At 49.1% G+C, this 16,451-nt stretch overlaps 1 protein-coding gene across 2 annotated transcripts in view; it reads right to left on the bottom strand.

The window, feature by feature from the left end:
• Window positions 1-16,239, bottom strand: part of LOC146196234 (unconventional myosin-XVIIIa-like) — a 199,476-nt gene extending 183,237 nt beyond the window's left edge. For both annotated transcript variants that reach the window (XM_084598128.1, XM_084598129.1), the window contains exon 1: window positions 15,977-16,239. The gene's annotated coding sequence lies outside the window, so the exon portion shown is untranslated. The remainder of the gene's footprint in view (window positions 1-15,976) is intronic.
• Between the last annotated feature and the right edge of the window lie 212 nt (window positions 16,240-16,451).

Below are 16,451 nucleotides of genomic sequence, written 5' to 3'. Positions count from 1 at the left end.
ACAAACTACATTACGTTGGCTAGAAATAACTGTGGCCCCTGCAAGACTGCAGTACGGCAGAAAAGCGTGATCCATCACCTAGGCAGGGAAAAAAAACTAACGTTTAACAGCTTCGGAAAGCAACAACAGTTCATATGATATAGGTAGCGAGGTGCAACGACAAGGGAATATTTATTTATTTATTTAGAACATATACTGCAGGCTGAGCGCCCAAGCAGGAGTGGCATACAATTACATACAATTCAAAAAAGCATGAAAACACAAGGTACAAAACACACCAACACATTTAGTAGTATACCAATGGAAGAGGTTATTACTACACATAAAATATGAGTACAATAAAAAACTGACAACACAAAAAACTGACAACAAAACCGACACCCAAGAATTGACAGGAGGCAAAATTTCATAGCTAATTATATACTTAATTCCAGCATATTTAAAGATTGGAGAGAAAAAGGAGAATTTGTATAAGTTAGTCCTTGCAAAATGAGGCGCTAAGGAGAGGGCATGAGAGTGGCGTGTCTGCCAAGTGGTAAGAGGGCAAACGTAAGGGCTAGGATCAAGTGCGAGTTTGTGATTAAGTAAGAGGAATAAAAATTTGAGACGGAGGAATTTTCTTCTTGCTTGGAGAGTGACAATACCATTTCCTGCCATTAGTTCAGATACCGAATCGGTGCGACCGTACTTGGAATAAACAAAACGCATTGCCCGTCTCTGAATTTTTTTTTCTATAGAGAGCCTATAAAGATAATGTCTATAAAGAGCAGGAAATATCGCACATCCGGTCAACTACAAAAAAGAATGAGGCGCAACGCATTTATTTTGCAGGTACTTTTATTACTCTCAGATCATGAATTAAAGTTTACCAGTATCCGAAAATACAGAAAATTCTGTTTAAAATTTTAGCACCGTACGAAGATGGTGTTGAGCACGCTGCACACGCGCCGTTGCCTCAGCGCCAATGCTGTAGCCTCGGAGGCGATTTCGATCTGTCGAGGTCATGTCTACCCTGGTCATGGCTATCATGTATAGGCAGAGTCATGACTATATGCTTTTCTAACTTTACAGCCTTACCATGCAGCTGCTTCTATGTATGTATGAGGATGGCTCTAGCTCGCACAGGCAAGGCTCTACAAGCAAGTAGTAGTAAGTGGTTCTTTATTATAATAGAATAAAATAAAAAATAATAAAGGAAGGAAAAGATTTTTGCTGCCCCGGTATCTGCTATCGAAATAAGCTGGAGCACCTCAACTGGGGCGGCGGATATAAAGGGATAGTAAGGAGACAGGTAGGAGAAATCAAAGATGTGAGCGGCAGGGAGAAAGGACAGTTTAGGTTAAAAGGTAAATGAGTATAATACAATATTGTACATTCCACACAGTATGAGTTTGTTTGAGGCCCGCCAGCGATTGACTTTGCACGCTGAACCACAAGCAAGCAAGATCAGCTTTTTCTCGGGATAGTACTCTTTCGCACTCTCAACAGCTGTATCTTACCGACACTCTCCTGGGGGTATAAACACAGGGGCTAATGAAAACGGATCAACGCAAAGTTAGGACAATACAGCGGGTAAAGGAATGAAAGATGATAGGTTTAACGATAAGAGAGATGAAGTGTGCAAAGTAGGTCAGGGAAATAACTAGAGTTAATAACATTCTCGTCTAAATCAGGAGGAAGAAAACAGTATGGGCTGGACATGTAGTGTGAAAGGAGGATAACCGATGGTCCTAAGGGTAAAAAATTGGATTCCAATGGAAGGAAAGCGCAGCAGGGGGCGACAGAAGGTCATGTAGGTGCATGACATTAGTAAGTTTTCAGGGATAAAGTGGATGCAGTTGGCACATGGTAAGGTTAATGAGACAGATATGAGAGAGGCATTTGCCGCACAGTGCGGGTAGGAAGGATGACGATGACTGCAGGGCAAGGGCCCCTCCCGCACGTCTCCGGTTAACCCTGTCATGAGCCAAATGCATCCACTTGATCCTCGCTAACTTTATAACCGCGCCTTTAAGTTTCCAGCGCGCCCCGCTATGCTTGCCTTTTCTAGGAATTCAGTCATGTTAACCTCGGCGACCATCGGTTATCTTTCCTTTGTGTTGCATGCCCTGCCCATTGTGATTTCTTCTTCTCAATTTCAACTTGAATGCCATCAACTTGTGTCTGCTGCCTGGCCCATATTCTTCTCGCTTTCTTTCTCTAACCTTACGTCTAGCGCCTAAGACTTTGGAAATTCCAGTATCACCTGGTCGCCTATCCTCTGCTCACTCTGACGTTACTTATGAACGGGACAGTGCTTCAGAGTACACTGCAGATGCAACAGTGTATTTGACGCCATATTATAGAGTCGGTGTAGTAGCGAAAATGCAACGACGGACAGGTTAATTAATCTCGAACGGACGCTCAAACATGCCGCAATCACGTCATCGTAGGCCGCCCGCTTCTTGTGCCCGGAGGTCTGGTTCGTGGATGCGTAATTGCCGATACTGGCACCGATGTCTCGTCTTCTCGGCACAATGAATTCGAACTCGCTCTAGCGTTCACGGCGATGTTTGCCAAGTTCATTACTGAGGCAATGCCTGGGAGCGCTTACACACCGGGCCCCTCATCCTAGCTCTGCTGGCTGAGAGGCTCACCAACAGCTTCTGCGCGAGAAATTGTAACCCGCTATTACGACAGCCACCGCCATCTATACCCGGCTCCTGTCAAGGAGCTGAATTTGGCGGAGGAGCGAACTCCGCGGCGCCTGCAGACACGAATTCTTCTCTGTCCTACTGTACCCAGACACTTAGATCCCAACATCGATGGGCGTTGCCCGCACAGGGGAGAGGTATGCGATATCAATAACGTGGATCCTGACCTTCCCCTACCCCTAACGAAAGAGGCAAGGAAGACTTCCCTCCTTAACTGCTCCACACTGGAGGCCCAAATGGCTGTAGTAAACCGGGCGTGAGACAAAGCCTCGTCGCGCGGTGTCCCAGACTAAGGATACTGACTATGAAGCGGGGTTTTCACAGACTCCGAGACTCTCTTTTTAGCATTAAAAATTCTCGGGGGCACTTTGGATCCCTAAACTGCGATGAGGCGACAGCCTCCATCGCGCGGTGGTCCGAAGCCCTCCACTACGGTGCACCTCTTTCTGTTTTCACTTCCACCTTCGTGATGAGAGCGCATGCGGCTCGCTGCATCCTCGTGCAGCGAGCCGCATGAGCGTTCCTGCGTGGCCTAGAAATAAAGTGAATGAAAGGGTCTTGGCAGGCTGATTCTGATATCACCCTCCCATATATGAAAGGAGAGCCCCGAGTTGGCAGCTCCTGCCAAACGTAATGTCAGGAAGCCCTATGTCCAGTTAGTGCTCGGCCATGTCAGCAGCCAGCTATCGCCTCCCAACGTAACGAAAGCGGTACGGACGGACGGACGGGCATGACCCGCGAGCATGCGCCTTTAAAGCCGTTTTCACCACCAACCACCACCACATAAGGAGACTTCGCTTCTTCCCCCCCCCCCCCCCCCTCAATTTTGAGTGACTGCGCGCTCACGTGCCACGGGCGTCGCACGACGCGAAATGCGAAACGAATGGAGATGTGGAGGGAAGGGGCAACGAACGCTGCAGCGAGCTCACGTACGCGTATTCAGGCTCAGCGCGCGCGAGCGAGATACGCACCCTGTGCACAGCGAGCAACGTTATCGAATGCTCGTATCTCTCAATCCTGGCAGACGCATCCACCCATTGAGCACGGCGGACGCTGTGCACAAGCGAGCGCCGTTCATGCACGCACTCCTCGCCGCCCGCAGATAGCATCCGGCTTCGAGTGCGACGCCAGAGGTTGCGAGGATGAGGCGGCGAATGCGTACGCCCGGCGTGGGGGGCATCCGACACGGAGTGAAAGCAACAAAATCAAATAAAATCAAATAAAATAAAAGACGAGTCGGCCTCGGCTCGTATGACACCCGCTATGGCTCGTATTGCAGAAGTGGCGTGTCAATATAAAGAACGTGGTGACAACGGCTCAGGCAGTAATGAACACGCCCCGCCAACTCTTACCCCCACCTAGCAAACCTTCGACTAGAGATTATAATAATAAAAAAAAAAGATGTCTTTATACCATATAAGTTTTGGGACCTGCTGCGGAGACTGAGTGCAGTTAGTAAGTTGCAATTAAATCTCTCTTTTCCTACTGCTGACAATTTATTTCTACGTTACTTAATTCGAACCGCTACAGTGCTGGCTAGGCGCAGGGTGAGCTGGAAGGATGGGGAGGGAGCCATTTGTCATGCAATGGATGCAGTTACGCTTGTGACGATTGAGATGATACGGTCGCCTAAGTGGCCATCTATACTCAGCCCCACCCTGTTGTTCGTAGCATGGCAGGACGCGACAGCAATGCGGCGCTGGCAGCAGGAGCCACCATAGCGTCGTGCAGGCACTGCTTAGCGCAAAGAATTGGGATGAATTTTCGCAACGCAAGCACAGTCCGCTTACAGCCAAGCGGCCGCATGAAGACCATGCGCTTGTGCCTGCTACAGTTGGGCGTACATATGGTGCAGCCTATTACGCAGACACCGTTGAAAATAACTAGCGCCCGGTTAGGTTACCTTAGCATCCGACCACAAACATCAGCAGTAAAGGAAAAAAAAAATACATTGCCCTGGCAAGCGTCTTAAAGTGAGGACCAACTAAGGTGACTTCTATGGCAATACAAAGCTTACCAATCACTGCATTGTAACGCCAGACACTGATAACGGAAGCTTTAATAAGATACTCCCCCCTCCCCCCCTCCCCTTTCTTTCCCAGTTCTTGAGACAATCAGGTAAACGCGACCTTTCTGCTCGCTTTTTTTCACGCAAGTCAATAAGCAGACTGCGGCGATTCCGAGACATTTTTTGCTGTCTTAAACTACATTGCGGGACGGTATATAGATAAGCCACCATTAATTCCCACACGGGGTCATTTCTTCAGTTCCTACGCCATGGGTACGATTGAGGTGAGACTGAGAGGTGTGTGTGTAAGTGCGAGGAGGTACTTTTTAAAAACAGCTCTGTCAAAAACAAATACATGTATACTGCTGCTGAATAAACAGCAGCACAGCTTGTCTGGACTGCAGAATCGATTTTTTCTGGGTCCAAAAATTTGGATGTGCATTATTCCTCCAGCAACGATGACGAGAGGCCGCCGGAAAAGCCGATGAGTAACATTCAATTCGTTTTAGTGTATAGCCGCCGCAAAATGGGAACAAACGAATAATCCCCGCCTCTGGAAGCCAAAAAAAAAAAAAAAAATAATAAATAAATAAATAAACTTATCTCTGAGCTCTCGACAGCGCTTTGTAGCAAGACCGGATCGCCTAGGGAAGCCCGTTCGGCCCGCGCGCAGCCGGTAATTTTTTTTCTTCTTTTTTTTCCTTTTCAGCCGCTTTGTGCTCTCTCGGCGCGAAAACAGATCGATTCTTCAGGGCTGGTGGCAGGCGCTCGATGGTATCGGCACAGTGCTCCATAAACCTTAAGAGCACTACACAGTATTGGCCATTGACAGCCGTATACGCCCGACACAATGGAACTGCCTGGCACGGCAGTTGCCGCGCTTCGCTCGGCAACAGCCGGCGCCAGCTCCGTTAGACACAGAAAAGGGCCCATTTAAACTGTCCTCTCCAGTCTGCATCACCGTTATGCGGCCGAAACCACGTACGTTCCGCTTCCCACAGTGTCAAGAGCATTATGAGACTGTCGCAGGCTGAATTTTAGACTTTTACGAGAAAAACCGCACTGGGAAGCAAGCGAAACGAAGAGGCGTCCATGTGCTGTGCGATGTCAGCGCACGTTAAAGATCCCCAGGTGGTCGAAATTACTCCGCAGCCCTCCACTGTGGCTCCCCTTTCTCTCTTTCTACTTTCACTCCCACCTTCCTCCTTTCCCTTAAGGCGTGGTTGAGGTGTCCAAGAAGGAAGTGTGACAGATACCGCGCCTTTCCCTTCCTGTGAACCAACTATTATTATTAACTAAGCAGTGTGGATTAAAAAATTGAAGGGCACATAAGCTCTGCTGTAAGGGTATGACGCGATAGGGGCTTGTGGTCCTCTAGCCCCTCTGGGGTGCTTCCGCATTGAGAAATCGACGTACACACGCCGTTTAATTGCACCGCGAAAGCCGATTTCACGCTTTCAAACTCGGAAAGCGTACCCGCCTGTCTATCTTGGCAACGACGTATCAGGTCTCGGAGTTCTGGTGGTCGCCGTACATCGAAGCCACGGAATTTTTTTCCGGGCCGTTGTCATCAAATGTGGGGTGCCGTTTTTGTCAAGTAATGGGGTACGGCGGCGCCTTTTAGACTGAACGATCCCTATACGCTGTAGCATATTACCGCCATTCCGCGGGGTCCCTCAACGCACAAGCCGCACCCCCCTCTAACGGCACTCTCCGAGGGAAACAGAGCGCCAACGGAAAACAAACTTCTCGCTTCTAAACGTGATTCACATCTTTTACTTTTTAATTCCTTCTAACGGCTAGCGGCATACGTATACAAATATATATATATATATATATATATATATATATATATATATATATATATATATATATATATATATATATATATATATATATCAGCCTGGAAGGGTACGTATACAATAATATAGATGAATAGGCGAAAATGGAACCTCTGGAAAAACGAACTGCCGGATGTTGTGAAGCTTGCTCTGCTGTCGTCCGCAATACACTCAATATAGTTTGCCCTTCGCTGCCAAACGGGGCTGCGAACGTGCTGAACCAACGGAATGCATGTCATTAGTCGTATACAAACGGCTTTCCGCATAACCTTCATGTGTCCGCGAGCACAGCTCAAGGATATGCCAAGAGCAAAGCCGCTCGCTGCGAGCATTCCACTGAAAACCGCGCTCTGCCACCGAGAGAACAATTTCCAGCAGTCTGCGCCGTATACTGCGGTGCTAAATCACCCTTTAGTGTCTCCCGCTCGACATGAATTCCTTAAATACTGAGCAAATATAGTGTACACCTCAAATTTGAATTGAGAACAGCTGGGAATATGAGTCAACGGGGATCATAAAATAGCAATATCTAAGAATCGCTCGTGATACGGCGTTGCTCAGTAATTCAGAGGTTTGCTAAGTCGGAGGACCAAGAGAAGCAAAGCTCAAAGGGGAGTCTACAAATTAATGCTCAAGAGACGAAAGCAATGTTGAATAGTGATGGAAAAGAACAGCACTTCAGGATAGACAAGGAGAGTTGGAACTGGAAACAGAACATGTGTGTATACCTACACAGTGACAGCCTATATCCGGACCACATGTCAAAGCTAGGCGTGCACTCCGCAGAAGCTCAACATTATGAGTGACAGTTCCTTCAAGAGAACGGCGCAAAACTGATTTACATTACTGGCACTAAGTCGTGGGGAAAGCACGTAGAAGGCAACGAAAAAGAGTTGAACTTGAACTGAGGTTGTACGCCACAAGCTACAGAAAGGAGAATGGTAGACTTAGCTCGCTTTACGGGGTTTACCGTCGCAGAGCGACTCGGACTATTAGCGGGTTATGAGGGACGCTGTAATGGAGGGCTCCGGGTAATTTCCACCACACTGAGTTTTTTACCGTAAATTGACATCGTGCAGTAAATGGGCTCCTTGCCTTTCGCCTCACTCGAAAAGTGGGCTCCGCGGTCGGGCCGCGATTGAACCGGCGTCTTCGGAGTCAGCAGTCGAGTGGCCTGACCACTGGCGGGTTTGCGCATACCATGACTGCCACTTTCAATTGCAGAACGTGTTAAAAATTTTAGAAGCAAACAGAGTGCTCCGTTTACTTTTTCCCGCAACGGTACGTGCATTTTGTCACTCGCTTACTCACCAGTCCTTTAATACGTGCCTCTATTATCGCACACATCCTGATGAGCACAGAGTCGTAATCTATCACGTGAGAGATCAACCGACGTAGATAAGGACGCACGTTAGCCAAATTAAGTCTTATACGAATGCGCCCGCGTGGCCTATAGGGGTCGCATGTGTCTGATTCGGGATCAAAGGGGGAAGGTTCGACTTGCATGCCATCCTCCATCTCAAATGAACTACCGAAGTTACAGATACCGCCAAATCAGCCACGTCACACAGCCTCGGGGTGTCCCACAGACCATCGACCAATCTGGTCATGCGCCACCTGCCAATTACCACACGTCAGAGGCACTGCTCATGATTTCGCGCTTGCAACGCCGACCCCGCATTTTCTGGATAGCGGGACCGTTAACGCCATCGCGTTAACGTTTCCACTCGTATACAGCGAATCCCAGACGTGACGGATGACTGCGTACGCGAACCCATTAGCATTTCGATGACCTCCTCGGCGAGGGGTGAAGGTTCGCGGTATCATAGCAAGCAGTGCCGCCAGAGGCATAGCAAGCAGAGCCGCCAGAGGCCTTGGTGCCAGCTTCACCACTGCACTCAAGTACCGGCCTGCCGCCGACGTTGTCGCAACCCAGTCACGTAGGATGCACGCATGCAGCGAAGATGCGAGGGGGGCACGGCCGCCCGCGTCACACAGCGCTAAGCAATGCGCGCACGCGGCGAGTCGCGACGGCGCGGTATATCGTGTTCCGGCGACGACCCCGTCGTCGTCGTCGTCGCTGTCTGGGACAACAGCGAGGGCGGAAACCGTGTGGGCGAGGCACCGCCAAGGGCACGACAGAGGAATAAGCCTCAGCTTCGTGCTCTGCTAGTTGGTTTCAAACTAACGCAGCAGGGCCTTCTTTATAGCACTATGGAACAGTCATGGGACGACGCAGAGCAAGACTACAGGATGCGCATGCATTCCCCGTTCCACAGAGCTGAAAAGGACCCTTCTGTGTTCTCCGTCGTCGGCAGAGAGGTTTTGAAACAAAACCAGGGCGAGGCTGAAAGAATCAAGCGTCTTTGTTCCTCCCAAATTTACCCGCATGTCAACCAGTGAGTGCGCAGTATTCTTCCTGAATCACGACTAATCCTCAAACTTATTTTTTTGAGCAGGGGCCGCTTCGTACACCACGAGATGTGCGGCAGCGAGACTTGCTGCGAGATGTGATTCGCACAGCACGAGATTTAACTAGGACAAAGATCACAACGCAACCACTAGGCACACCTTTATCCAGCTTGAACCGATGAGCCTTCGTATTGCCGCGGCGCTAGCTGCAAAGAAGAGCCCCCAGCTGATGCTGATCGGGGTGAAATACGGCCGTGTTGCTCCGCGATGTCAGTGCTCACAAAGTATTCCAGTGCCTCCTTCTACGACATTCGTCATGACTACAGTCATGTTGGAGCACGTGTAAAATCAATTAACCACCTCCTGGTTACCAAAGGTGTGCCGCTGACACAAGAAAACCCGGCACGTTTAATTAGCTTTACTGTATAATCAATGCATTCTGCCACTCCACATCGTGTGGATCGAAACGCCGTCGGTATCGTCTACCGTCTTAACAGTTTGGTGCAACGCTGCAACTTTCAAGTTTATAGGAAGCTGTTATAATTTATCCATTGGCGCTGACTGTAGCTGTTAGTGTTAAAAGGCCGATCACTTCCGTGTAACCACTTTAACATTATCAAGCGGCCATTCTGTCCATCCAGAGAGGCACTATAGTCTGCCGACTAGCAGTCCTTCTGGAGGCAACGGCACAGCCGGTAAGAAGGCTCCCAGCTTCAGCACGGTAAATTAATCTGACGCATGCCAGCGCCACAGGGCTCCGACAGAACAGTGTCACGAAGACAAAGACGGCGAAGCGACCGCCACGCAGCGAAAGGCTTGCCTTTGCACACAAGCGCGCCAGTCGTGGGGGCAGCCATGGGTATTTAGCGACGCTAACGAACCATGCCAAGGCTAGCAACGGTGGTGCACCAAACAGTGGCTGTTCGCGGCGCTCATCTCGCCTCTCATCTGTGCACGCTAAACCTGGTTTAGTTTTGGGGGTTTAACGTTCCAAAGCGACTCAGGCTATGAGAGACGCCGTAGTGGAGGACTCCGGAAATTTTGACCACCTGGGGTTCTCTAACGTGCACAGCAGACGGGCGCTTTTCTTTTCGCCTGCAAGGAAAAGCGGCCGCCGAGGCCGGGATTCGATCGCGCATCCTTGGGAACAGTAGTCGAGCGCCGTAACCACTGCACCTGGACAACAAGCTCTCAGACAACAAGCTCTCAGTCGCTTCCGTCGTGAACCATTTTTCCGTAGCCACTTTTATGAGTATCATCGGTTACAAGCATGTTTATCAAGCATGGAACCATGTATAGCGGGACTATACTGCCCCCCCCCCCCCAAAAAAAAAAAAAAAAACTACCAAAAATTACACAATAGTATGTTCGAAGCAAAAGCCCCCGCAACACCAGAGTGTACATCTTGTCTTCCTTCAATGATCCTGGAGAGACACGCAGACAAGCATAATAAGCGAAATTCGGCGACAGCTCGCGAAACGGGCGAGTATCGGCAGCCCGGTGCAATGCGAGCCACAATTTACATTCCTCACCGCATATCGACCACTCGTTGAACGAAAACTTTCGTGATGCTTAAATTCTTTCGCAAGAGTGGTGGTCACATGATTCACATCCAAAGGCGTTTGAAGCGTGCTTTCGAAAGGACGTCCGACAGTCTTCAGTCACAGAAATATTAAGGAAATATCTGAACTTGCGCTCGCGGCGAACCCCCGTGATCTGAAGTTAGGAGCTTTGCTTCAGACTGTCGCTTTTCGTGCGGTTTAACTGGCCTAAAGGAGCCAATAGACTACAATTGCGTAGTGTAAAAAACGCGGTCACCGCGAATACACCGCTACAGTACTCGCACGTGCTATGAGGCATTCCGTATAGTGGAGTGCTCCGGATAATTTCGATCACCCGGGGTTTCTTAAAGGGCACCTAAATCGCGCACTGGCGTCTTGACTGAACGCGACCGCTCCGGCCATATTCGAACCCGGGTCGCAGCTCGGCCTAGTGGCCAAGCGCCTTAACCACTGAGACACTGCACTTCAGCGGAGCTGTTTACGTTCTTCGTTAGCGCGTCCACCGCGTTCACGGCCAACGGTTGGCTGCGCTGCGTGGTAGTGAACTTCCGTTTTCTGCTCCACGAGCGCGGAACGGCCGCGGCTGTCGCAATGACCGTCAGCAAATTCCAGTCATGCAAGGCCTATCGCACGCTAGCTTTTAATTAAACGTGACCGCAGTGGCTGTACAGTTTACGTCGATGATAACAGCCACAGGTATTATACATTGTTGGCTAGTGTCGAGTGTAACTGCACCGAACTAATCGTAGGTCCTTGTTAATTATCGTTGATAAGTTCAATATGGGTGGTGGTGGTTGTGAAAACGTTTATTAAAAAGAGTAACATGGAAGTTGCTCTGGAATCAGGCGTAGTGCCCTTCCACTCACAAACACAAGATGGAGTCCCTAGTACGGAACCCCAGTGGCTACCGCTGCCTCTATTGCTCGTTTGACCAACGCCTTTTGGGCTTTCAGGTCGGAGCAGGCGAGTAGGGTCGCCTCCCAGTGCTCCCGGATAGGGTTTGGGTTAGGTTCAAAGGCAGGGTTGGAGGGGCACGCCTACGTCATGTGGAAGAGGTCCGAGGATATTTCCCCACAGTGCGGGCACTCCCCGGAGAAGGCACTGTCAAAATGTTTAAGTGACGCCGGGCACATCATGATGTTCGTAAGGAGGCGAAGAAACACACGTTCCTCCGCTCTTGTTAACCCTGTACACGGGTGGGGGTAAATGTTGTGTATGTTTTGGTACAGCTGCGTAATTTCTCTGAAAGTGTAGGCTGGTGTGAATTCTTCTGTGTTCCTCCATGCCGGTGATCAGCGACATGAAGAAAGCGTAGCTTCGATTTATGGAAGTGCGAGATCATGCACGTGAAGATAGCGAGCGTTGTTTACAATCATCGCAATCTCTGATCGCAGGTTACGGAAGCAGCTCCCAAGTGCATGGCTCCAAAACGTTATAACCTAAACGCCATTCATGCTGTCATTTTTTAAACGTTGATGAAAGGCTAAGAAAAACATGTAATGTTATTATAAACCTATACATTTTATAAATAACCTAATCATTTCAAAACAACGCTGAGATAACAGCACTGACCAGGTACATCAGTTTGATATCCCACACATGCAGATTAGCAGCCTCTCCCAATCCCTTTTCTTTCCTGCCGGCCGCAGCTCAGGTGCTTAAGATATTAGATAGGAGTTGCCGCGGCGCACGACAATCTCTTCCTTCCATTTTGATTATTATTTTAATAAACCACTACCACCGCCAAACGAAATTAATTACAAACCGCCGTGCGCCCATTTGACTATGAGGTGATGCCAACAGAGTGGCGAAATCTCTGGGCATGAAGATCTTGTCACAGGCGCTGTGGTTGTGTCTGCAACTGCCTATCAGCGTGACATTTGTGGGCCTTGTACGCACGCTACAATTTTTTATTAATCTCTAGATTCCAATTTTCTAATACAATCTTAACAAATCGCGTACAAATCTCTCACAAATAAATTATGGAAGATATTTTTTGAAAATGAAGGCAACCTATGAGATTGTTGCGATATGTATAAGATTCCGCGAGGTTATTGCCTCACTGAACTCAATATAGCCGCAGGGATAAAAATAAATATAAATGCTTTGTATTAAAATTTCGGCCCTTGTGAAAAAATAAAACACGGTAGAATACATTAAGCGTCCATCTATAACTCAAAGACATGCCGCAACGCGAAGCTCTCGCCAACTAGCGAGCGATGGGTCGTATATGGTGGCGTCTCACACCTATGTGCAGACGCTCAGAGCAACTAAAATGCTCACACGTACTGCCCTCTATGCAAACCACCAATGTGAAAAAATTCAAGCGCATCATTATTTCTCCCCCCTTAATACCATCGCCTTATCTTACCCCTAAGTCGACCCCCATTCCTTCCGAAATTTGTGCTACAATTATTAACCCATGTCCCTTACAATAGTGTCGATAAGTTTACTGATGGACTCTGTCCACCCGCTCCAGCTTGATTTTATTAATTCAATGCTTATAATACACTCCAGCTAATTCTTCCATAATGCTAACCAAACTTTTCCACAAATCTCTTGACGAATCGACGCTTCTTAATGAAAGGAAATTCGGAAAGGTGTTTCCAGTCTACAAATCCGGTAGCAAAACACTCATTATGTTGCAAAATGCTCGAACATATAATATTTCCCAACCTTGTCAATTTCCTTGAATCAAACTCATTTTCCATGTCAGAGTTTTCGAAAACCTTACTCTTGTGAAACACGACTAATATCGTTTACACATGCTTTGCATCATAATTTAGACCTGACAGAATATTCTTAGATTTTTCGAAAGCTTTCAACAAGATATGTCGAAAACTATTACTTCTCAAACTGTCAGAACTGAATATTGACTTTATAAATTATAGTAGTGGATTGAACTTTTACACTCAGGCTCTCACAATTTGTTTTTTGTTGACGGGAATTTTACAGATATTTGTTCTGGAGTCCCCCAATATTCAGTTTTTGGACCCCTGTTGCATGATTAACATGATTGATATCCTTTCTTTTTTGATATCCCTTCTTTTTTGAACTCTTATATTCATAATTTCGCTGATAATCGTCATTTTTAGAGAAATAACCGAGGCAAACAACATTACATTAATTCAGTCAGACCTCACCACTATAAAGAACTGGTGCAAGGAATGGCTAATGCAAGTAATGCTAACAAATGCAAAGTCATGTGCGTATCAAGAAAAACTTACTCTCTGCATTCACTAATACATCGACGACATATTGCTAAACTTAAAGCATTAAAGCACCCCCTCATACCGTAAACATAATTAAATATGCTAATCGCATTCTAAGCTTACCATATCGCAAATTTTTTAATGTTCCTTTTCAGCTGAAACCGTTGCCATAGAAATTATTACTACGATCTAAACTCGATTTTATTGATCAATATGGGACCCTACTCGTGATCATTTAATTATCTCTCTGCTGATGGTCTAGCGCTGCTCCTGTTAGTCACCCTGGTCAGGAGTCTTTTGTGATTATTTTACTCGTCGCTTAGCGACGTCACGTGTGACCATAACAACACGTGTGACGCAAACCACGAATTGCAGGTCCAGCCTACATCCGTTTACGGCATGCACGAGTTGAATTCAGACGCCCCTGCAGAAATGATCGCATGCTTACCCCGTGAGTGCGGCTTCAGGCTAGGGAGATTAGGACGCCCCAGTTTGGACAGCTGCGGCCCCGTAAAGGCTACAGAACATACTGCATCGCGACCAGTATATCCTGTCATGAGCTATACTCCCGCGAACTGCGCAACTGGCTTCCTAGCTGCCGTCCACCAGACCACAGCTGCGTGCTCTACCTGAAATGAAGGAGTCTTTTTCTTTTTTTCGTTTTTCTCGATTTACGCGACGTGTACTGCAACGAGGCAAGATATACACAGGTCTCTACGAGAGAGACGCACAGCGGAGCGGTGGTTGCGCCAGCTAAACGTAGCCGCTCGATCAGCCGCACGATAATTCACGACGACGCTCGGCAGGCCAAAGGAGATAAGCATGTCACAGACGTCAGCCGCGCTTGCCGCGGGAAAAACAAGATAACCAAAGTGTGGAATTCAAAAGGCCAGCGGGCGCGCACAGCGCGGCAGGAAAGGAACCCGTTTGCTAGGAGAATGCGCTCCGAAGACAGCAGCTCTCCGGCGGACGGCCGCCGCTGACAGCCGGGTGCACACACAGGCGCGCGTGCTTTGACCGCACGCGCGCCGCCGTCCGCGCATTCCGAGCGACGACGCCCGCTTCCTCCTGGGAGCAGCCGACCGGCGCGCGCCTCTTCCGTGAAGCCGCCAGGCATCCTCGCAGCCTGACTTGCGTAACAACCGAAGGCCAACATCTCGACGCGGTCATCTCCGGCACAAGTCAAACCGTGCGGTTCGGCAAGTTGGTTCGTGACACGAGGCGTGCGAAGTTTTTCCGTTTTACTACATACGGTCCCGTTCTGAGGTGTGCGCATGGCTGTGACTTCTGTCTAGCGACCAAATGACGGTTCGCACGCCTCGACAAGTTGCTCTGCAACTCGGAAAGACACGAGGTTAACCTCGGGAATGGTCTGAGCAAGTTGAGATCGCGAGCGGCGCACCGTTTTGCAATGCCCCATTGAGCAATGCCCGCGGCGTATTGCTGTTACTATTACCACTCGATCAACCATGCGCGACGACGCTCGAGTACGCTGCACGGCTCGCTTCCGGGTTCACTGCGCGAAACGCGATTAACTCGAAATAATGTGACCCAATAGCTCAAGCTCGTGCCGGGCAGGGCGCCAAAGGCAATGGTTTTTGAGGTGACACCTTGCAGCGCGCTCGAGAGCACCCGAGGGCAGTCATTACGAGCCGAAACAAACTCAGGCACAGAACCGCTTTGCTCGAAGGTCTGATCGCAGAAGGAGAACGGGGCAAGCGGCGGACGTCCATAAGCACGTCATCGGCTTGCATACGCCCGGAAAAGTAAATGAAGCAGAAAATCTCCTGCACCCGTCAATACCGCGGCCAACTGGATCTCGCGCACGAGTTGAGCTCAAGGAGCCGCTTCAAATTTGTCACTTTCGATCAGCACGCCACCGCCTTCGGTTAAGGTAAACAAGACAGTGCGCCTACCTATGTGCAGCCAATGCTTTGCCGTCGGAAATAATCTCAGCTGTATTCCAACCGAGAAATGTTTCGATCGAAAACGAAAGGGGCTCTCGGAGTCGGTAACGTTCATCGACTGCCGAGGCGTTTTCCGTCGGGCACAGAGTTGAGCTGAATAAAAAAAGAACCGCGCGGACAAAGACTTTCCCCAGAGAAGAGATGAGCAATGCCGCTGTGTTTACAACGGCAGAGATTGCCTCCGCGTAGCAGCAATAAACACCGCGGCCGAGGCGGTGAATGACATGCGATGAACTCGCGCGCAGAGGCCGTTCGGCTGCGCGACTCAAATCCACACCCACCGTGACCGCCGGCGGCCGCCTCCCATGTTTTCTTTGCGGGACGGGTCGACGTGAAATCCAAACAGGGCCGTCGTAGTCAGAGAGCGTAATCCACTGGCGAACACCACTATGAAATCCACTTCGCCGCAACGGCACACTTTCACGGGCAGCAGAAGCCGACGTTCACGTACACACGCTCAGAATATCGCAGGCCGAGCCAATAGACGGGTGACGCGCGCCGCCATTTTGCTAGCGACGGCACTATCCTACCGGCCGGAGCGCGAAACTTCTTTTTCCGCCCGTTCCGCCATCGCTGCCGCCCGAATCCGTGGTGAGGCGCCTCGATCGCTTGCAGGGCCGGTTCCTGTTTCTGTTTTCGCTTTCTCAGGTGTTGGGGTCAGCCTACAGTTCGCGCTAAGCCGTTCGATGCCGCTTTGCACTGCTATTTCTGTTTCGAAAGTTTCGTTCCACCCATCGCTACTTCTCTCACTCTCCT

The sequence above is a fragment of the Amblyomma maculatum genome, chromosome 3 (genome assembly GCF_055883805.1).
Source record: "Amblyomma maculatum isolate TAMU_Amacu chromosome 3, ASM5588380v1, whole genome shotgun sequence".
Taxonomy (NCBI): Eukaryota; Metazoa; Arthropoda; class Arachnida; order Ixodida; family Ixodidae; genus Amblyomma; species Amblyomma maculatum.
The sequence above is the reverse complement of the archived record's forward strand: the minus strand, read 5'-3'. Positions and strand labels throughout refer to the sequence as shown.